Source organism: Rutidosis leptorrhynchoides, chromosome 2 (genome assembly GCF_046630445.1).
Source record: "Rutidosis leptorrhynchoides isolate AG116_Rl617_1_P2 chromosome 2, CSIRO_AGI_Rlap_v1, whole genome shotgun sequence".
Taxonomy (NCBI): Eukaryota; Viridiplantae; Streptophyta; class Magnoliopsida; order Asterales; family Asteraceae; genus Rutidosis; species Rutidosis leptorrhynchoides.
In genome coordinates this window covers 514636853-514659047 of record NC_092334.1, presented here as the reverse complement: position 1 = coordinate 514659047, position 22195 = coordinate 514636853, and positions in this window count along the sequence as shown.

The following is a 22195-nucleotide window of genomic DNA, read 5'->3' as shown; positions in this document are numbered from 1 at the left end:
ACCAAAAAAATTGTAGTTTCAATACTTTAGCATTGTAGTTTTGGACTAATACTCACCAAAAAAATTCTAGTTTCAATACTTTAGCATTGTAATTTTTGGTTTGCGTTCACACTGCAATCGGCCCCTCACCTTTGCCTCAATTTACACAACGACCCCTCAACTTTACCTCTTTTCAGGGTAAAAAGTTTAGATATACAATTTTAATAAAATAAAATAAACTACTTTCACCCGAATTTTTAGCGGGTCCTATCTTCTCGCTCGGCGCGAGTTAAATTTTTCCGAGCCCACCGTTCAACTCAAAAAAATCTCGCGAACACAACGGGACTAAGTATGCGCGAAACGGACACTTCAAAAAAAAAACGCTCAATACCTCGGACTATATTCAATACATATACACACCTATAACACGCTCCGTTAACTATGAATACGCAACTCAAAGGCCCGCGGCATCGCGCGGGCTCATTTTTCTAGTAATATACTATAAGAACCAGATAATCAAAATTACCTAGAGAATCAATAATATAAAGACATTAAGACAATCAGTAGTATATGACCACGACAAAAATTTACAAAATACCTGAATTGCCACCCCGGAAAAAGTGAAATCGCACGACCGATAAAGGTGTCTAGAAAAAGAAAATGGGACCGGCAGGTAAAAATCGGATTTAATTGGAGTAATTGGTACAGTATGTGATGATTTACAGAATGGTATGCGAATGAGAAATCATTATTTTAGTAAACATACATCGGATCGATACTGGGGTTATTTTAGCCACAGTTGTATATGAACACGTTTTGTATCATTATGCATCTGTAATACTTCGTTATATAAATAAAAAAATGCTATTGGCCTTTTAAAAAAACTAGAAAAGTGGCCCGCGATGTTGCGGTGCTTTTCGGGTTACATAATCATAGTTAACGTAGCGTTATGTATTTGCGGTAATAAAAACGCTTTGCTACGGGTGTTTTTGGATACACGTAGTTAGTACCTAGTATACCTAATGGCATATGCATTTTTAACCTCACGAAAATTGTGTAAAAAATGGAAACATAACCATCGATATGATGTAGGTAGTTTGAGTTGTTTATCATAAGTGTATGTATATGTTTTGTAGATAGCCCGAGGTGTTTAGCGTTTCTTGAGAAATGTCCGTTTCGCGTATAGTTCGTCCCGTTGGGCTCGTAAGATTTTTTCGAGTTGAACGGTGCTCTCGGAAAAATTTAACTCGAACCGAACGAGAAGATAGGGCCCGTTATAAATTCGGTTGGAATTAGTTTCTTTTATTTTAATAAAATTATATATTTACACTTTTTACCCCTGAAAAAGTGTAAACTTGAGGGGCCGTTGTGTAAATATAGCCGAAGTTGAGGGACCGTTTGTAGTGTGAACGCAAACTCAAAACGACAATTCGAAACAACTGAAATGACGAAAATCGCCGCGGCGTGAGAATTTATTATGTTAATACGATGTATTACGTTAGTCATCGTATGTAATTATTACAAGACTTTATTACAAATTTACAACTATAATATTTAGCAATAAATGTGACTTTCAGTTTCTTGTGTAGAATGGGGGTGTTCTAGTTATAGCTAACCAATTTCTTTTTAGTTTTGGGCATTCCTAGAATGTTATTGGACTTTAAATTATTTTTTTATGGAGCATTTGATTGTTGTTTTTTGGCCTATTGTACTACGTCGTTGATGCTTTAGTTGTGTATATTTAGTTCCATTGTTTTTCAAATCTCCAATTGTGTCTGTGTATAAAAAAATTGCCGTAGAAAATATTGTGCCTCGAGCGATCGATCGGCTTTCTCCTTTCAGCCTATGAAGCAAGTTAAGTATATAAGCATAAATATATACGCATCATCATTCTTCCACCGACTCCACTAGCTAGGTTCTTAGGAACAACGACTTCATATTTAGTAAACATCAATGACTTCAATTTTCTAAAGCACAAAGCCACAAACAATATGTTTTAGGGACTTAAAGTCATCAACATATACAGTAGTTGACTACTATTCCACCAAGAGATTTTTGGTCGGGATCCACTTATACGCATAATTTACATTTGTACATCTATATATATGAAGCAAGCATATATTACACTAATGCATATATGATCAACTTAACACACACACTTACACAAAATGATATCCAATTTTTTTGCTGTGTTATTGATTGTTTTGTTGGCTCTTGGTCTCGTTTCTTCTGCGGGACGAACCAACACGACCACAGTTCAGTCCCAAACCCACAAATCAAAAGGTATATATAATCAGCACTTTAGTTATGTGTATTAAGTGTAATTCCTAGATAAACTTCAATCTACGTTTATTCTTTTGATTGATAATCACAGGGAGTTTGTATATATGCATGTTGTATATGTATAAATGAATCTGTATATGAACGATGAAGATGCAGTGAATAAGATGAACATATGAATCTGATTATATCACAACTTAGTGCCAAGATTCAATAGCTGAAAGGTTACAGGTTGCTAGGGATTGGGTTAGTTGGTTACAAGTGTGTGTTAGCTAAGGTGTGTGACAATGTGAGTTGGTGTAATTGTGATAGAAAGAGTTCAACAATTCTAAATTACACCTTACATCATTTAATTAGTACGTACAATGCAATATGTATTTTGGACCTTACATGAGATTTATATATATATATATATATATATATATATATATATATATATATATATATATATATATATATATATATATATATATATATATATATATATATATATATATAGTGGTAGGATCAAGAGGGAAGTAACCATTCGGGGGGAAGCGGGGGAAGCAAAAATTTTATTTTTTTTCGTTTTTTGAAAAAACTTTGTTCACGAACATTATAGATGAGATGAAAATATGAACATTTAGTAGAGACACTTTGTGATAAATGTTTTTATTTTGGCGGAAAAACGCTCGAAGAAGTAATATATAACAATTATCGTGTTTTTCGAGCGTATTTTGAGGTTTTAGCTATTGGGGTTTAGATATTAGGGTTTATAGGGTTTAGATATTAGAGTTTAGAAATTTAGGGTTTAGGGTTTAGATTTAGGATTTAGATTGAATTTTTAACACGAACGGTTTAGAGTTTAGGGTTTAGGGTTTAGGGTTTGGTGTTTTGGGTTTATGGAAAAACACCAAACCCAAAACCCTAAACCCTAAACTCTAAATCGGGCTAAATTTTACTTCACAAAACATGAAGAAAAAAAAACGTTCATATTCGTCACGAACAATATTATCTTGAATGTTATTTTTGTCGATCGTTTTCCCGCCTAAATAATAACATTCATCACGAAGTGTCTCTTCTAAATGTTCATATTTTCGTTTGATCTTGATGCCGGAAAAAAAAAATTCAAAAAAAACGAAAAAAAAAAAATTTGCTTCCCCCCGCTTTCCCCCGATTGGTTACTTCCCCATTGATCCTGCCCCTATATATATATATATATATATATATATATATATATATATATATATATATATATATATATATATATAGTAGAGGAATTAAATGAGAACTTTTTTGGTGTGAGAACCCTGAGAACTCAAAAATACACTGAAATTCGAACACAAAAAAGGGAAATTCGAGCAAAAAAAGTGGCGGACGAGCAAAAAAGGGGAATTCGAGCAAAAAACAACAAAGTCGAACAAAAAAAACAGGCGGGCGAACAAAAACACGAAATTCGAACAAAAATTGCGAAAGTCGAACAAAAATGTGTTCTACATTTTTGAAATTCAAACAAAAAAATGTAGCACACATTGATAGTCGAACAAAAAAAAAAGAAATTCGAACAAAAATGTGTTCTGCATTTTTGTAATTCGAACAAAAAAAAAATTGTTCGACCATGAAGTTTTTGTTCGTCCGTGTTTTTAATTTTTGCTCGAATTTCCTTTTCTTGCTCGCCCGCCACTTTTTTTGCTCGAATTTCAGTGTATTTTGGAGTGTATTTGGAGTTCCTAGAGTTCTCACACTAAAAAGTTCTCACTAGATCCTCTCCATATATATATATATATATATATATATATATACATATATATACATATATATATACATATATATATATATACATATATATATATATATGGTCATAATCAACATGGAAGCAATTTTTTGGGGGGAAAATAATTTTTTTTCGAATTTTTTTTCAGACATAAGTTTAGGTGAAAATATGAACATTTAAAAAAGACACTTTGTGATAAATGTTATTATTTAGGCGGGAAAACGATCGAAGAAATAATTGATAACATTCATCATGAGTAATGTTATTCCTAATAATATTTTTAGAACGTTATTTTCTTTCATATTATATGAAGTTTTTTTCAAAATTTAGCCTGATTTATAGTTTAGGGTTTAGTGTTTTGGATTTAGTCCCTAAACCCAAAACCCAAAACTCAAAACCCTAAACCTTTAACTTTAAACCGTTCTTGTTAAAAATTCAATCTAAACCTTAATTTCTAAACCCTAAACCCTAATTTCTAAACCCTAATAGCTAAACCATAATTTTGAACCATAATTTCTAAACCCTAATTACTAAATCCTAATTACTAAACCCTATTTTTTTAAACCCTAAAAAAAAACTCAGAAGCATAATATTACTCATGATGCATGTTTCCATTTTTTTTCTTCGAGCGTTTTCCCGACAAAATAATAACATTCATCACAAAGTGTCTTTTTTAAATGTTCATATTTTCATGTGATCTTGATGTCTGAAAAAAAATTTCGAAAAAACGAAAAAAATTTACTTCCTCCACTCCCCCACAACTTTTATATATATATATATATATATATATATATATATATATATATATATATATATATATATATATATATATATATATATATATATATATATATATATATATATATATAAGTTGTGGGTATTACCCAGATATGCCACGCATACACGCGCTTTCGGAGGAAACCCGAATCGCACTACAGGAACCCAATCTTTAAACCATCCATAGGGTCAGGTGGATCGGGTTTAAATCCTGAATGAATCGGGTAGAAAACCCCTGGAGTCAATATGGAGCTCCATATTTCAGGCAGATTGATTATTAGGAAGGGCAGAGCGATGCTCGAACCCATGATCTAAACTCAAACCCCACACACAAGGTGTGGGGATATCACTGAGGCAAGCCTGCAATGGTCATACATATATACTTATCTCTTTGTGTTATTTTTGTGTTCAGGAGTTGTAGTCGTTGAAGCAGAAAAATTAGCTCAAGATCCCAGGAAAAAGGTATATCATGGGGCGGTTCTTATGGTTCTTGGCAGTATAAAAAAAATCGTCATCTCTGATGGACTTGATTGTATCAATGGTCACATTGATTATGTTTTGATGGTGTGATAATAATATGAATAACTTGAATACCAAAGTTCGATCAGGCTTTAAGTTGTTGGTAATTGATTACTGTATTCAAACGTACAGCTTTCAGATTTGTATGGAGTATATTAATTTCGTATAACTAGGGATGGCAATGGATTGGATATGGATCGGGTGAGGCCGTATCCATATCCATATCCATTTATTTTTTTAATTTTCATCCATCCATATCCATATCCGTCGGGTAAAATGGGTTAATGGATAATTATCCATATCCGTTTAAATTTATTTTATTTTTAACAATTATAAGCGGTGGTTCACTATATACGATTAAAAGTAATATTTTTAATAGTTTATGCGATCGAAAGTCACATTTTACTAATCTGTATAGCAAATATTCAATAGATAACCTATTAAACGTGTAAAGATATCGACATGTAAGTTGCTTACTTTTAGTTACATGGAATCACATTTGAACCACCAAAGTACGATAAATAAATTTGATTATTTAAACAAAACAAAATATAAGAAAAAAGTTATATTTTTTAGAAAAAATATAAAGAAAGATGAATACGAATATAATTAATGAAATATCACTACATAAATGATACTAATTTGAGTGATAAATTTATATATTTAGTTATTTCGGGTGAAAGCGGGTTCATCCATAGATGAAATTTTTTCATCCACATCCATATCCATATCCATTTAGATCGTCCATATCCACGAATAATCGGGTGGATCGGATGGATATCCACTGGATCGGGTATCCATTGCCATCCCTAGGTATAATCGGTAGTCCGGTAGTTATTTCCTTCCAATTCAAATAGTTGTTATAATTAATTATATAGAGTATTAGCACTGGTGTCGTTCGGTGTCTGTTTTAGTATTTTTTAGTATTTTTCTAAATACTGGACGCTAACTGGACTGAAACGAAAAAACTGACATTGCTGAGAAAGTGGAAAGGTCGTTGAGTGTCAGTTTCAAGTGTCTTGGTGAGTGAAAATATTAATTTTTATTATTTAATTTTTTCTTTTTAATTAATTAAATAAATAAAATACAATTAAACAAAATAAATAGCATGAAACTTGCATTGCTAGAAAAAAAATTATAATTCATAATTAAAAATGAAACTACAATTCAAAAAAACATCAAAGTAAATTAAATCAAAACATTCAGTAAAAACTTAAATAACTACCCGTCTTCGCGTATAGCCTAAGGATGTTCAACCAAATCGGATCGTAAGCCTTCATACACCTCCCTGTCGCATAATTCCTTCGTCACACCTTTCGATTTAAGTAGTTTGCATGTTCTCAACGGCTACTTGTTTTTGGCTTACAATAGGAACGGCTACCTCAAGTTCCCTAACACAACCAGTTTGTAACACCCCAGCTTAACATGACCACAATATTGTTCGCTTTGCCCGCAGGCGCACGGCTTTTTCTTGGCGACCACACACGAGAAGCACTTTCCCAGGAGGTCACCCATCCTGGTAGTGCTCTCGTCCGAGCACGCTTAACCACAACGTACTCGCACTTCTACTCAGCCTGTGATCCCAAAACGCGTTGTGTCATTTAAGCGTGAGTATTACCTTATAATTCCATGATCACTCATGTTCGTGGGCGATGTGGGATTTGCCTAGGGTGTTACATTCACCCCCCCCTTAGGGACTCATCGTCCTCGATGAGGTTTGCCCCACCACCCCCAACGGCACATGAGTGGCTCTGATACCATTCTTTCTTCTAACGCACCCATTTGCTCCGCAACGGCGGCCACAACCCTAGTGTTAAACTCCGCGTCATTCGCCTCGGTCTCGTTTCGCGTCGTCATTCTAAAGAATGCAAAACGATTAGTCCACGAACGTGTAAAACCGTACGCACGACACAGCCACATCTTGCTAAACACTCATCGTACATCACTTGTTAGACACGATTTGCACCCGTAATAAGGTTTGCAAGTCCTTATTACGCACACATGCCGCATCGACTCGTTAGTACAACGACCGTCTCGCTCGATGATATACACAAACACAGCCAAAATTCTACGCGGTACAAACACACGCGAGAATTATTATCACAACACAACAACATATTAATAATATCCGCATTACTAATATAAACGTTAGTCAACCTATAGCCAAGGCACTAACCAAACCCATTCCGACCCGTAATCCTACAAGTCCCGCAACAATTTAAGCACACACAAGTCTAAGTCTAGGCACCTATCTCAAGTCACCTAAATCCCTTAGACCATGCTCTGATACCATTCTGTAACACCCCAGCTTAACATGACCACAATATTGTCCGCTTTGCCCGTAGACGCACGGCTTTTTCTTGGTGACCACATACTAGAAGCACTTTCCCAGGAGGTCACCCATCCTGGTAGTGCTCTCGCCCGAGCACGCTTAACTTCAACGTACTCACACTTCTGCTCAACCTGTGGTCCCAAAACGCGTTGTGTCATTTAAGCGTGGGTATTACCTTATAATCCCATGATCACTCATGTCCGTGGGCGATGTGGGATTTGCCTAGGGTGTTACACAGTTCCATTAAACTAAGCACTCTCAGTCACTGTTGTAAACGGCATCTGTTGCGTCCGTTGCGACATCCGTTGCAGCGTTTTGGTGACTAAACCATTTCGACCCTGTCCTGTTTTCTTATAAGACGGTCAACTGTCAAAAGTCAGGTCAAATGCACGAAAAATTGGGTCAACGCCGGTCAAAAGTCAGAAATTCTTTTAAAATCGGTCATAAGTCGGTCAAATCAATCAAAATTGACTTAGTTTAGTATTCAATTTTATATTATATTAACGCTAATAGCAATTATAGGTACAAACTTGTCAACGAAGGTTTTTTTAGCTCTAAAATATGCGTAAATATATATTTATATATATAAAAGTTAACAGTAGTCAACATTCGTTTCGACCCCGTCTCGACCCCATTTTTCCGTTGCGATGTTATGAGGTCGCTACCGTTTCGGCCCCGTCTCGTGTCTTTTTCAACCTTGCTCTCAATAATGTTATACCCATTATCCTCAACAATCATGTTGTGCAGAATGATACAACAATACATGATTCTTTGAATAGTTGTCACCTTGTAAGCTTGATATTACTAGATTTAGACACGTTTATCGTCACAATATCGGGTATGTTTTGCTTAGTTTGTTGCTTTATTGAAGACTGCTTATATCTGTTACGAAAATCCTAGATTTTGAGGTTTTATTTGAAGATTTAAAGTTTTTGTCACTGATTGTTCTACAGCGCGCCTCACAATTCATTGACGCGCTGCCCCATTTAACGTGAATTATGTTCAGAAATTGAAGGATTTCAAAATGTTAGAGTACTTTATACGGCGCACCGCGCAAATCCTTGGCGCGACGAGCCATAAACGGGAAATTGAAGTCAGAAGATGGAACATTATATGACCTGCATGGTAGCTATACGGCACACTGTAACACCCCCGTCAGAATCCTCTAACGGTGTATTAACCTCCGGTCCCACAGTTAACGGTCAAACCCTTTATATGAGACGTTTTACGAAAAGCATTCGCATTAATTTCAATAAACGTTGTCATTAAATGTAAAGTAGTTCAAAAACAGTTAACATTAATGACAAAAGTAAATAATTTCAAAACATTATTTAAAGTAAATAGTTTTCAAAATGCGAATGTAATTGTCTTTGAAACAAGATATGATGGACGCCAATCCATAGCATGCAACCAAGCACGTAGTCATCAAAGTAACGGAAGCTTATACCTCTAAAAACCTTAGATAAAACATGAAAACAGATCAACAAAATTATTAAGTGAATCTACAGGTTTAGTAAATCGTTTATCCGTTGTTAGACCACGAGATTTCGTTCAAAGCATAGTAAAAATTATACATCTGTTATGAGCACTTGAATATAAAGCTTTAACCCGCTAATAGCTAAAGCGCTACGCGACTTCCTTTACCCTATATAGCATACACTGATCAAGTGTACAAGTTATGAAGTAATAAGCACCCGTTAGTTGGGCGAGGCTGTCAGACCTAACGGATTCGTTCCTATGATTCGAGCTTACGTATGTAATTAGGATATTCAAGCTAAGGGCTTTTTGATCAAACTCATATGTATATTCGTTTTAGTACTTGTGTCTAATTTGTTAAGTAGTTTAAAAAAACATATTATCTCATCTCAAAAAGAAAAGTATATGGGACTGTAGACTCACCTTGAGTGCACTTGAAGTTTTGCACAAGCAACGACTTGTCGGTTAATTAAGTTCGAGTAATGTAACTTAAATATATCAATATATAGTTACATAAGTATATTTCAAAATAGAATTTGATCCACAGTACAATTGTCCTAATTGCTCAGATCGACGCACTTGTAAAGTAAAAGTCAACACAAAGTCAACTAGTTCATGCAAGTAAAACAAAAGTCAAACTTGGTCAAGTTGGTCAACCTAAGTCAACTACATCAGTAGGTCATGTCGTTTATTAGTGAAAGACCACCAAAGTTTAATATTAAAAGTTTACAAGCAACGTTTGTCCTGTTTCAAAAGTTTATTGACACTATCATGTCAAGTTACAAATATTTGTAGACAATACCATGTCAAGTTTCAAATATTTGTTCGTAAACCACGATTTTAAATAACGTTGTATAATATTTGAAAACATCATTCAGAAAAATAGTTTAATCACATTTGACCACAAGATTTCAAAAATGTTTACATAATTCCTAAACACATGAATACTAACAATGACCTGAGTATAGAAACCACTACACTCCCTTTACCCCATAAAAATGTTATACACTTGTTCGAATGTATTTAATGTTCAAAGTAAATGCGTCACGGTTAATATTGTTTGGGCGAGGCTTGTCTAACCTAACGGATCTGTCCATCTAAATTGTGCTTACCCGAAGGTAATAAAAGTATTCAAGCTAGGGGATTTTTGAACAATAACTCAATATGTAAAATAAGTACTTGTGTCAAACATAAAAACATTTGTAAAATGTAAGTAATAAGCGTGCATTCTCATCCCAAAATAGTAAGTAAAAAGTAGGATTGTAGACTCACCTTTGGATAGCTCTTGAACAAACGTAAGCAAATAACTTGTATAGTTTATATCCGAGTAAAGCAACCTAAGTATACGTATATAGGTTGGTCATTATTTATGTCTTATAATATAGTAGTTTCATAGTGTAAGTTGTCTTATTGCTCGACTCGACTCGTTTCAAGGTAAAAGTCAACTAATTCGTCAACAAAAGTCAACCCAAGTCAAACTGTAACGACCCGTCCATATTACTATAAACGCAGTACGTTCTCATTGGTCCCATAGCGAGGTATTTGACCTTTATATGATACGTTTTAGAAAATATTTCATTCGTTTCATAAAAAGCACATCATTATTATACATAATGCATGTTTTAAACAAGTGTGCGATTATTTAAGAAACAATCCCCAAAATACATCGGTTTCCAAATACTACACACGTGACGTAAAAGTCGAATATAATACATGACAAAGGTTTTATTGAATGCAACACTTTATTTAAATAAAAGTATGAGACTCCATGCACAACTTGCTCAGATAATGCAACAGCGGAAGACTTTCTTAAGGACCTGAGAATAAACATGCGTAAACAGTCAACATAAAGGTTGGTGAGATATATAGGTTTATCATCGATATAAATATAGACCACAAGATTTCATATTTATAAATAGATCTACACTCGCAAGTGTATAAAAGTATTCTATAAGTTGTTGAGCGCTTCGGTAACCATACTTAACCATTAATGTGGCATATTCCCTTTATTATGAAATCTCCCTACACTGTACCAAGTGTAGTAAAAACGAAGTACTATGAAACCGTTTACGATACTAGAGCGACTAGCCAGGTTGGGGTTGTCAAACCCGATAGATCTATCAATAGGATTCTCGCTTACATGTTCTTACAACATGTAAATATTAGTTACCAAGCTATTAGGGAAGATATGCAAGGTGGTACAACTCAACGTAGAATATATTTTAAGTACTTGTGTCTATTAAAACATAAAATGCATGTATTCTCATCCCAAAATATTTGTAGAGTTTAAAAATGGGACTATATACTTACGATAGTAAAAGTATATTAATAATAAGTTTTCAACTTATTAAAAATATGGCCGTCGTCCTTGGATTCACGAACCTATAACAATAATAACGATTCAGATAATAATACGACATATGAATAAAGCAAGTTCATAGAATACTTATATAATAATTTTTAACATTTTATGTTAGTAGTCCTTTGTTAGTAGTCCAAAATAGTCCGAAAAGTCCAACAGTCCAATAATCGGTATATATATATATATATATATATATATATATAATCTTAGAATTACCTCCAAGACGTATTGTATACGTATTGTCTTTGCATCAACCCAGAGACGTATTGTATACGTATTGTCTTAGAATTAACTAAGACGTATTGTGTACGTATTGTCTTAGGATTTATCAAAACGTATTGTATATTTATTGTGTTAGGACGTACCAAGAATATTATTATACACATATACAATCACAGAATTAACCAAGATTATAATATTTTGTTATACTACTGATAACATGTCCAAATATATATAGGATATAGGAAAAGTTAACAAGGATATGGTTAATATAGTTTTTATAATATAAATTTCGTCCATACAACGTTAATTTTAGCAGATTTTGTTTTGCTCGCTAAATATTCATTACAACTCCGTTTAAAGTGAATCAAATTGCTATGGATTCATTAAGAAGTAAATTTTACAAAACCAATTCTAAAATTTCATCCCAAGTAGTAATTTTTAGAGCTTTACCCTCTTTTTGTGTCGGTGGACAGATTTAAAAAAATCCCGGCATCCACCCAATATATGATTTTTGATAAAATACTTCCACTTTGTCTAAAATCATGAAAAAAATACTGGAAGTCTTATTTACATATTTTAACATATTTTCAAAGTCTTAGCCTCGAACTCAAAGTCTAAGATTGGTTTTTAATTCCCAACCCAAAACAACCCGCTTTTTACCAAATGGAGATTAAAGGATATATGTTAAGTTTCAAGGTGTTCTTCATATGTACAAGTTATAAGTTCTTATATTAACTTAATATAACATCATAATACATATACATAAGTGTTATTAGAGTTAAGTTAGAAAGATTAGATTAGTTTTTCAAACAATCTTGGTGTTCACCAAAACAAGTTCTAGTTTTTACAAGTTTTATAAGTATAATAAAATAGCAACTATACAAGGAATTGAACAAGGATTTTGAGAAGTATTTTACCTTGATTATGAAGAGGAAAGTTACTGAGATTAAAGTATGATATGAGAGCATTCAAGTGTGTGTTTTTAGTTTAAGAAAATGTGGAGTAAAAATGAGTTAAAATGGTCCTTATTTATAAGCTTATAATTTTAGCTTTTAGTGAAAATATCTAAGATAAGTTAAATTGTATTAAGTCATGTATGATATATTAAATTGATTAGGTCATGGATGACATATTACACAAATAATTGCAGAATTCTATTGGTATATACCAATAGTAAATACTTCTAGAAGCTGTGTATAATACGGGTAAAAATACTGTATGAATGCGAGTAGAATTCTTGAGGAAATTGAACGGAAATACGAGTGTAGCTATCCTTTATATGTATTGGTATATTATAAAGTGTATTCAATACTTGTAAGGATGTATTTACACTCGTAATACATTTACTTCGGATGAAATATATTTTTGAGAAACAGTGTATGTTCTAACACTATTGTGATTGGGTTCTATGGAAGGATTGATAATTGGGTGCTCGTGATAACAATTTTTGGAATGGTTTACTATTATTGAAATGTTATAAATCTTGTGGTTCATTTGTACTTACTTACTTAAACCTATGATTTCACCAACGTTTTCGTTGACATATTTCTATGTTTTTCTCAGGTTCTTGAACGTTTTATGATACATGCTTCCGCTCATTATTTTGATACTTGCATTGGATGTCGAGTATATATATGCATACATGGAGCGTCTTTTGGCTACTTTTAAATTGTGTCGCATAGGTTTCACTTGTACTTATAACATTGTAACACAACTTGTGGTTGAACTATTCTTGTAAACTTGAAACAATCTTTACATTTGAAATGAATGCGACATATTTTTGGTCAAACGTCATTTTAAAGACTTATGACCACGTAACGGGACCTAAGTAGACGGCGTCGTCAATGACGATTTTGTCGGGTCGCTACAGATGGTATCAGAGCGTTGGTTGTAGGGATTTAGAGTTCATTGGTGTCAACCCCGAGTCATATGGTACATTAGTGAGTCTAGACTACAACCGGCATTTAGACTTGAAGTAGGAATTATTTGACTACTTGTACATTTATACTCGAACTCTTCTATTCATATCTAACTTTTATTCCATCTTAATATCATGTTGTTTAATTTGATTGACACGCCACCTTGACTTAGTGAAATAATGTCGAATGCACATATGAATTAGGGTAATATAATTTCCGGGATTATATTACGGTGACTCATATAAACGTTCCGACATTATGACATAAAGAATTTAAGGCGATTCAAGGAAAATTTTCTCTTTATCCTTATTCCATATCACGGTTAGTATTATTGAGAATACTAATCAATGATATTCTTATGTTTTGAAGGAACAATGCCTCCTCGCCGTGTACCACGCAACGAAACTCCCGAACAAGCTCTTCAACGCATGATAACCACCGCCGTGGATGTGGCCATGGCCGGTCACTCATCCAACAACAATAACAATAACAACAACCACAACCACAACAACAACAACAACAACAACAATGGAGCCGGTAACTCAAATGAGGGATGCTCCTATAAAGCTTTCATGGGGTGCAAACCTCACACTTTTGATGGAACCGGGGGACCAGTTGTGCTCACCGGATGGTTTGAGAAAACGGAAGCCGTCTTTAGCATAAGCGGTTGTCGGGACCAAGACAAGGTCAAGTACTCCACTCACACTTTCGCCGGCGTCGCTCTCACTTGGTGGAACACCTATGTACAATCGGTGGGTACCGATGAAGCCCACGCCCTCACTTGGGCCGATTTAAGGGAAAAGATGATCATCTAATATTTCCCTCGTGAAGAAACCCGAAGGCTCGAACAAGAGCTAAGAACTTTAAAAGCAGTCGAAAACGATCTCAAGGCCTATAATCAACGATTTTCCGAACTAGCCTTGATGTGCCCAAACATTGTGAACCCCGAGTCTTTAAGAGTTGAACTTTACATGAATGGTCTTCCAAAGAGCATCAAACACGGAGTAATGTCATCCAAATCCACTAATCATCAAGAAGCTTTGAATATGGCCCGCAAATTAATCGAAACGGTGGACGAAATCGTAGTACCGGCACCTAAAGCAGAGGATAAGTCGGCTAACAACAAAAGAAAATGCGAAGCCCCCCAACCAAGCAACAACAACTTCGCCAAGAAATCTTTCACCTCCGACGGCAAGAAGGGTTATGCCGGAAACCTACCTCTTTGCAACAAATGCAACAAGCATCACTTTGGTGAATGTGGCAAGCTAATTTGCCATCGGTACCAAGGAATTGGTCATAAGGCCAACGATTGTAAAAGTGTTGCCCCCGTCGCTCGAAAGGGGCCCAACGCACCAAAGACGGTCACTTGTTACGAATGTGGACAAATGGGTCATTATAGAAATGCATGCCCAAAGGAGAAAGATAACCGCAATACGCGCGGCCGAGCTTTCAACATTAACACCGAGGAAGCCCGAGATGACAATGAACTAGTCACGGGTAAGTTTCTTCTAAACAATTCTTATGTCTCTTGTTTATTCGATTCGTGTGCCGATAAGAGTTTTGTATCCGGAAACTTTGACTCATTCTTTTAGCACTCCACCACTCCCACTAGATACTACTTATACCATTGAAGTGGCCAACGGGAAACTATTGAGTGCCGAAAAATTTTATCGGGGGTGTACGTTGAACTTAATGGGTAAAGAGTTTGAAATTGACTTGATACCTATAGAACTAGGGAGCTTTGATGTAATCATTGGTATGGATTGGCTAGCCAAAATGAAATCCCACATTCTTTGCGATCTTAAAGCGATTCAAATTCTTATCGAGAATGGTGAACCCTTGATTGTCTATGGCGATAAGAGTTGCACCGAACTCAACCTCGTCTCGTGCCTTAAAGTTGAAAAATACCTTCGTAAAGGTTGTTTCGCGATTCTAGCCCATGTTAAGAAAGTTGAGACCGATGAGAAGCTCATCGACGATGTGCCGATTGTTAGTGAATATTCTGATGTATTTCCCGACGAATTGCCGAGTCTTCCGCCTCATCGACCGGTTGAATTTCAAATCGATCTTATTCCGGGAGCCGCACCTGTGGCACGTGCACCGTATAGACTTGCTCCATTCGAAATGCAAAAATTGCAAAGTTAAATCCAAGAACTACTTGACCGTGGTTTTATCCAACCTAGCCATTCACCATGGGCGCTCCGATTTTATTCATTAAGAAGAAAGATGGATCCCTACGAATGTGTATCGACTATCGTGAACTAAAAAAATTGACGGTTAAGAACCGATATCCTCTTCCATGCATCGATAACCTCTTTGATCAACTACAAGGATCTCGTGTATATTCGAAAATCGATCTCCACTCGGGTTATCATCAATTCAGGGTTAAGGGGGAAGATGTCTCCAAAACCGCTTTCCGGACTCGTTATGGTAGTTATGAGTTTCTTGTAATGCCATTTGGTCTCACTAACGCACCGGCGGTTCATGGATCTTATGAACCGCGTGTGCAAACCATACCTCGACAAATTCGTTATCATGTTCATCGATGATATTTTGGTCTATTCTAAAAGTGAAGAAGAGCACGAACAACATCTCCGACTTGTGCTTGAACTCTTGAGACAAGAACGACTCTATGCCAAATTCTCCAAGTGTGAATTTTGGTTGAAGGAAGTTCAATTTCTTGGTCATGTTGTAAGTGATCAAGGTATTAAATTCGATCCCGCAAAAATCGAAGCCATTAGTAAATGGGAGACTCCTACTACTCCTACTCACATTCGTTAATTCTTGGGTCTCGTCGGGTACTATCGTAGATTCATCAAAAACTTCTCTTTGGTTGCACGTCCTCTAACCGCATTAACTCACAAGGGAAAGAAATTCATTTGGGCGACCGAGCAAGAATCCACATTTCAAATCTTGAAGACAAAGCTAACCACCGCTCCTATCTTGTCACTTCCCGAAGGCAATGATGATTTTGTTGTATATTGCGATGCCTCGAAACATGGTTTTGGGTGTGTATTGATGCAACGAGAGAAAGTCATTGCTTATGCCTCTCGACACTTGAAAATTCATGAACGGAACTATACGATACATGATCTCGAACTCGGAGCCGTTGTCTTTGCACTTAAAATGTGGAGACACTATCTTTATGGAACCAAGAGTACTATCTTCACCGATCACAAAAGCCTTCAATACATCTTCGATCAAAAACAACTAAACATGAGACAATGACGGTGGATTGAAACTTTGAACGATTACGATTGTGAGCTTCGTTACCATCCCGGGAAGGCAAATGTAGTAGCCGATGCCTTAAGTCGAAAAGAAAGAGCGGTGCCTCTTCGTGTCCGAGCTTAAAACATCACCATCCACACCAATCTTAATATTTAAATTCGTGTAGCCCAAGATGAGGCTCTTAAGGATGAAAACATCTCTCTCGAACACTTGAACGTCCTCACCTCTCGATTCGAAGTTAAGGAGGCTGGACTCCGATATTTAGCCGGAAGAATTTGGGTGCCTAGTTATGGGGACTTGCAAAGCCTTATTCTAGATGAAGATCATAAGTTAAGGTATTCGATTCACCCCGGTGCTAATAAGATGTACCACGACCTTAAGGAACAATATTGATGGCCAAACATTAAAAAGGACGTCTTTACTTATGTTGGAAAGTGCCTAACTTGCTCCAAACTCAAAGCCGAACATCAAAGACTGTCTGGACTACTTCAACAACCTGAAATCCCGCAATGGAAGTGAGAAAGGATAACGATGGATTTTATCACCAAGCTACCAAAGACGGTGGGCGGTTATGATACTATTTGGGTTATTGTTGACCGTCTCACCAAATCTGCGCACTTCCTAGCCATGAAGGAAACCGACAACATGGAAAAACTTGCACAACTTTACATTAAAGAGATCGTAGCCCGTCATGGTGTGCCTTTATCGATTATTTCCGACCGAGATGGCCGTTTTGTTTCTAGATTTTGGCGTACTTTACAAGAAGCGTTGGGAACTCGTTTAGACATGAGCACTGCATATCATCCACAAACCGACGGACAAAGCGAACGAACAATTCAAACCTTAGAAGACATGCTACGAGCTTGTGTTATCGATTTCGGAAAAGCTTGGGACAAGCACTTGCCTCTCGCCGAATTCTCTTACAACAATAGTTACCACGCGAGTATCAACGCCGCACCTTTCGAAGCTTTGTATGGCCGAAAATGTCGTTCTCCTCTTTGTTGGGCCAAAGTAGGCGACACACAAATCACCGGACCCAAACTCATTCATGAAACAACCGAGAAGATCGTTCAAATCCGATAGAGGCTCAGGACGACCCGTAGTCGTCAAAAGAGCTATATCGACAAAAGACGCAACGACCTCGAATTTCAAGTCGGTAACCGCGTAATGTTAAAAGTCGCACCTTGGAAGGGTGTAATCTGTTTCCGAAAATGCGGGAAGCTAAATCCACGGTATATTGGTCCTTTCGAAATCTTGGAGCGTGTTGGAACCGTTGCTTATCGTTTAGATCTCCCGCCTCAACTGAGCTCCGTTCATCCTACTTTCCATGTGTCAAATTTAAAAGAGTGTCTTGCCGAACCCGAACTCATCGTTCCTCTCGAAGAGCTTACTATTGATGACAAACTTCATTTTGTGGAGGAACCAGTGGAAATTGTGGACACCTCCGTCAAGACGCTAAAACAAAGTAGAATCCCGATCGTTAAGGTCCGTTGGAATGCCAAAAGGGGACTCGAGTTTACTTGGGAAAGGCAAGATCAAATGCAAAGGAAATACCCTCATATATTCGTCGATTCGGAAACGCAAGATCTCGAGGAAGAAACAACGACTACTATGCCTACTTAAATTTCGGGACGAAATTTCTTTTAAGGAGTAGGTAATGTAACATCCCGTCTTTTTCCGTTATACTGTTTTAAAATCTGTTATATAATTATAACATCTTCCGTTAATATGCGTTTTAAAATATTTCGTTTAGGTAATTCACGCGCCCGCTTTTAAACTTGAGGGACTAAACTTGCCAAGAGACCAAAGATTTGACTAGGTCAACTAGTCAAACCTTTCTCCTCCACTAACTCATTCATCTTCTCTTTCTCTTTTTGATGCTTCCAAATCCTCTCAACATTCAATCAAAGATTCATCATCTATTCAAGATCTAGCAAGCATCAATTCAAACAAATTACATATTTGGAATCCTTGCATCTTCCTCTTCGAATCCATACCAACTTTATTGCATTTGGGTAATTTTCTAAAAACACTAGATTTTGTGTTCTTGATGTTTTTAACTTATAAAAGTGTTAATTAGTGTCTATGGCTCAAGTCTAACATGAATATATGATTTGTATGCTTGTTCTTGTCATTTTGATGTAACTAGCTTAAACTTGAAATGGGTGTGCTTAATCTTGAGTTTTGGTTGATCATATGTTGTTAAATGTTAAAAGTGCATGTATTAAATGTGTTACTAGCATCACTAGCTTCAATTTGGTATGTAAGTTGACTTGGAAAAGCCTCATTAACATGATTAAGGATTTTATGATTTTTAGTTAGGGTTTGGTAGCCTTAAAAGTGATCTTTGATGCATTAAAAGCCTTGTGATGTTGTTTGTAAGTGTTTAGTAGTATTGTATGCGTAATTACCTACGAAATGGCGTATTATATGTGTGTAGTAAGTTTCCGAATCATCTTATGCGTTTTACGAACTTGAAACCTTGATAACGAGCTTTAAATGATCAATCGACGAGAATTCGATTATTGTAAATGATGTTTTTGTTTGATGAAAAGTGTTTAGTTGTATTCCTTATTAAATTACCTTTCCAACGATATAAGATACGTGTTTTGAATGTTTACGGTTCCATAGTTATGGTTGTTTGAAGTTGGATTCGTGCATTAAGTGTTAAAACTGCCCAGAATTGCTGAACAGATACATGGAGCAGCGCTCCATAACCTTGAGCGGCGCTCCAAACCTTGCTGTCCAAAAGTGCACTTTTTCGTTTACTTCTAACTATGCTACGCACCTCCGATTAACATGAAACTTGTTCTAACATGCTCATATATGATTAAAAACCTCAGAAAAATAGTTCGGGACCCGACCCGAACGTGTTGACTTTTTCGTTGACTTTGACTTGACCAAATTTGACTTTTGTCCAAACTTAACCAAATACTTATGCAATCATTCTAACATGCTTTTATACTTGTACCTTGCACGAAATTTGACAATTTGATTCACATGCTATAATAATCGAGTCGTAACGAGCCATAGGACTAATTGAACACTTTGACCAACCGTGTTTACCGTTATTCATACAACCTACTTGTTTAGGTCAAGACTAGCAATTTTCCTTGCACACATTTACTTGTGAAGTACTTTATTACTCGTGCACTCAAGGTGAGATCATAGTCCCACTTTTACTCTTTTAAACTTACATTTGGGATGAGAAAACATAAACGTTTCATTTTACAAAGTGAACACAAGTATGAAAACAAACATTCTACATACGAGTTAGAACAAAATCCTCAATTCGATTATCATTAGTTACACTTGCCGGGTGTAAGCGAGAACTTATGTTGTATGGCCATATGGGTTTGACAAACCCTCATTCGGACGGTTCGCTACCGTTACTTCGGATGAAATATATTTTCGAGAAACAATGTATGTTCTAACACTATTGTGATGGGGTTCTATGGAAGAAAAGTTAAGCCTTGATAATTGGGTGCTCGTGATAACAATTTTTGGAATGGTTTACTATTATTGAAATGTTATAAATCTTGTGGTTCATTTGTACTTACTTACTTACTTAAACCTATGATTTCACCAACGTTTTCGTTGACAGATTTCTATGTTTTTCTCAGGTTCTTGAACGTTTTGTGATACATGCTTCCGCTCATTATTTTGATACTTGCATTGGATGTCGAGTATATATATGCATACATGGAGTGTCTTTTGGCTACTTTTAAATTGTGTCGCATAGGTTTCACTTGTACTTATAATATTGTAACACAACTTGTGGTTGAACTATTCTTGTAAACTTGAAACAATCTTTACATTTGAAATGAATGCTACATATTTTTGGTCAAACATTATTTTAAAGACTTATAATGTTTATACATATATCGTATAAGTAATGTATTTACTCACTTTTAAGACTTAAATACATAAAATCATATAAGTGTATTCACAAAAGATAGCTATATTTGAATCCTCATTCCATTTTTCACAAAATTTCTATACGTATATCTAGAGTATTTGTACTCGTATCATACCTAGCTTCTATACGTATTTACTATTGGTATATACACATCAAATCACCACCTAACCAGCCCTTGTTACTACCCTAGGTATAAGGTAATTGCTTTTGTATTATTGTTTGACAAATACATAAGATTACAAACTAAAATTTTGTCATGTTATCCTTAAAGATCACATTTTTAGGAGTATATATGTATCATCATTTTGATTCATTTACTACTTCAATCTCCTAGCTAAAACACACACACTTATAACCCTTAAACACCTTCAACAATTCAGTAAAGTTCTAAGAAGATCTAGCTTCAAAAACCTTACATAAACACCATAAGAAAACCATACAAAAACACTTCAAGAAAACCTTCCAAGAACACCAACTTACTTCCAATCTTTCATCCACTTCTATCACCCTTTTGATTCTAGCTTCTTACTCCTCTTTTACAGCAAACTTATCCAAGGAACTTGAGGTAGAATCTATGTTCATAACCTTGTTCGATTCATATATATATAGCTATCTTATTTTGTGGTACAAAAGTTTAACAACAAGAACATAGTTTGAATGTTTTCAAACTTGTTTGCAAACTAAATAGATCCTTCTAACTTAACTTTTAAAATACTTCAAGACCTGTAATATAACTTAAATATATGCTAATTTAATAAGGTAAAACTTGGTTTTTCAAAGTATAAGTATTTTTAGAAAAATGGTCATTAAATGATTTTTTTTTTGTAACAAAATGTTTAACTTCATATGTTTCACTAATGTTTCACTTATGCCGTATGATTTTGAATACAAACCAAGGTATTTACAGTTCATAGTCTTAAAGAAGAACTCGATCCAAGAAGATGGCAATTTGAATCAACGAAAACGGACTTGTAACGAAGAAACTATGACCGAAACAAAATTGGTTATCCTAGATCATTTCAACTACGGGATCAATTGGAAAAAAAAGATATAAATCACATATTTCTAAGATAACATGATATTTTATATATATGTACTCATAATTCAATTTCATATGGTTCAGGATCACCCGTAAACAACACGAGAAGATTAATCATAAGATCCCATGATTGTACGCAACACGTCATTTGACAACACCGGTACTTTATGTACGCAACACGTCATTTGACAACACCGGTACCATGGGTCAAGATTAATCTCGACCAACACATATACGATGGGGTTTTATGGGAGTTTTATTTATTTCGTTGGGGGTTTATTTATTGCGGGTATATTAAACATCTAAAAATGAACCATTAAAATTGAATTACTAACATCGAAACGCTAACTACGGACTAAGGAATTATTCAAAGTATTAAAAGTATTATAA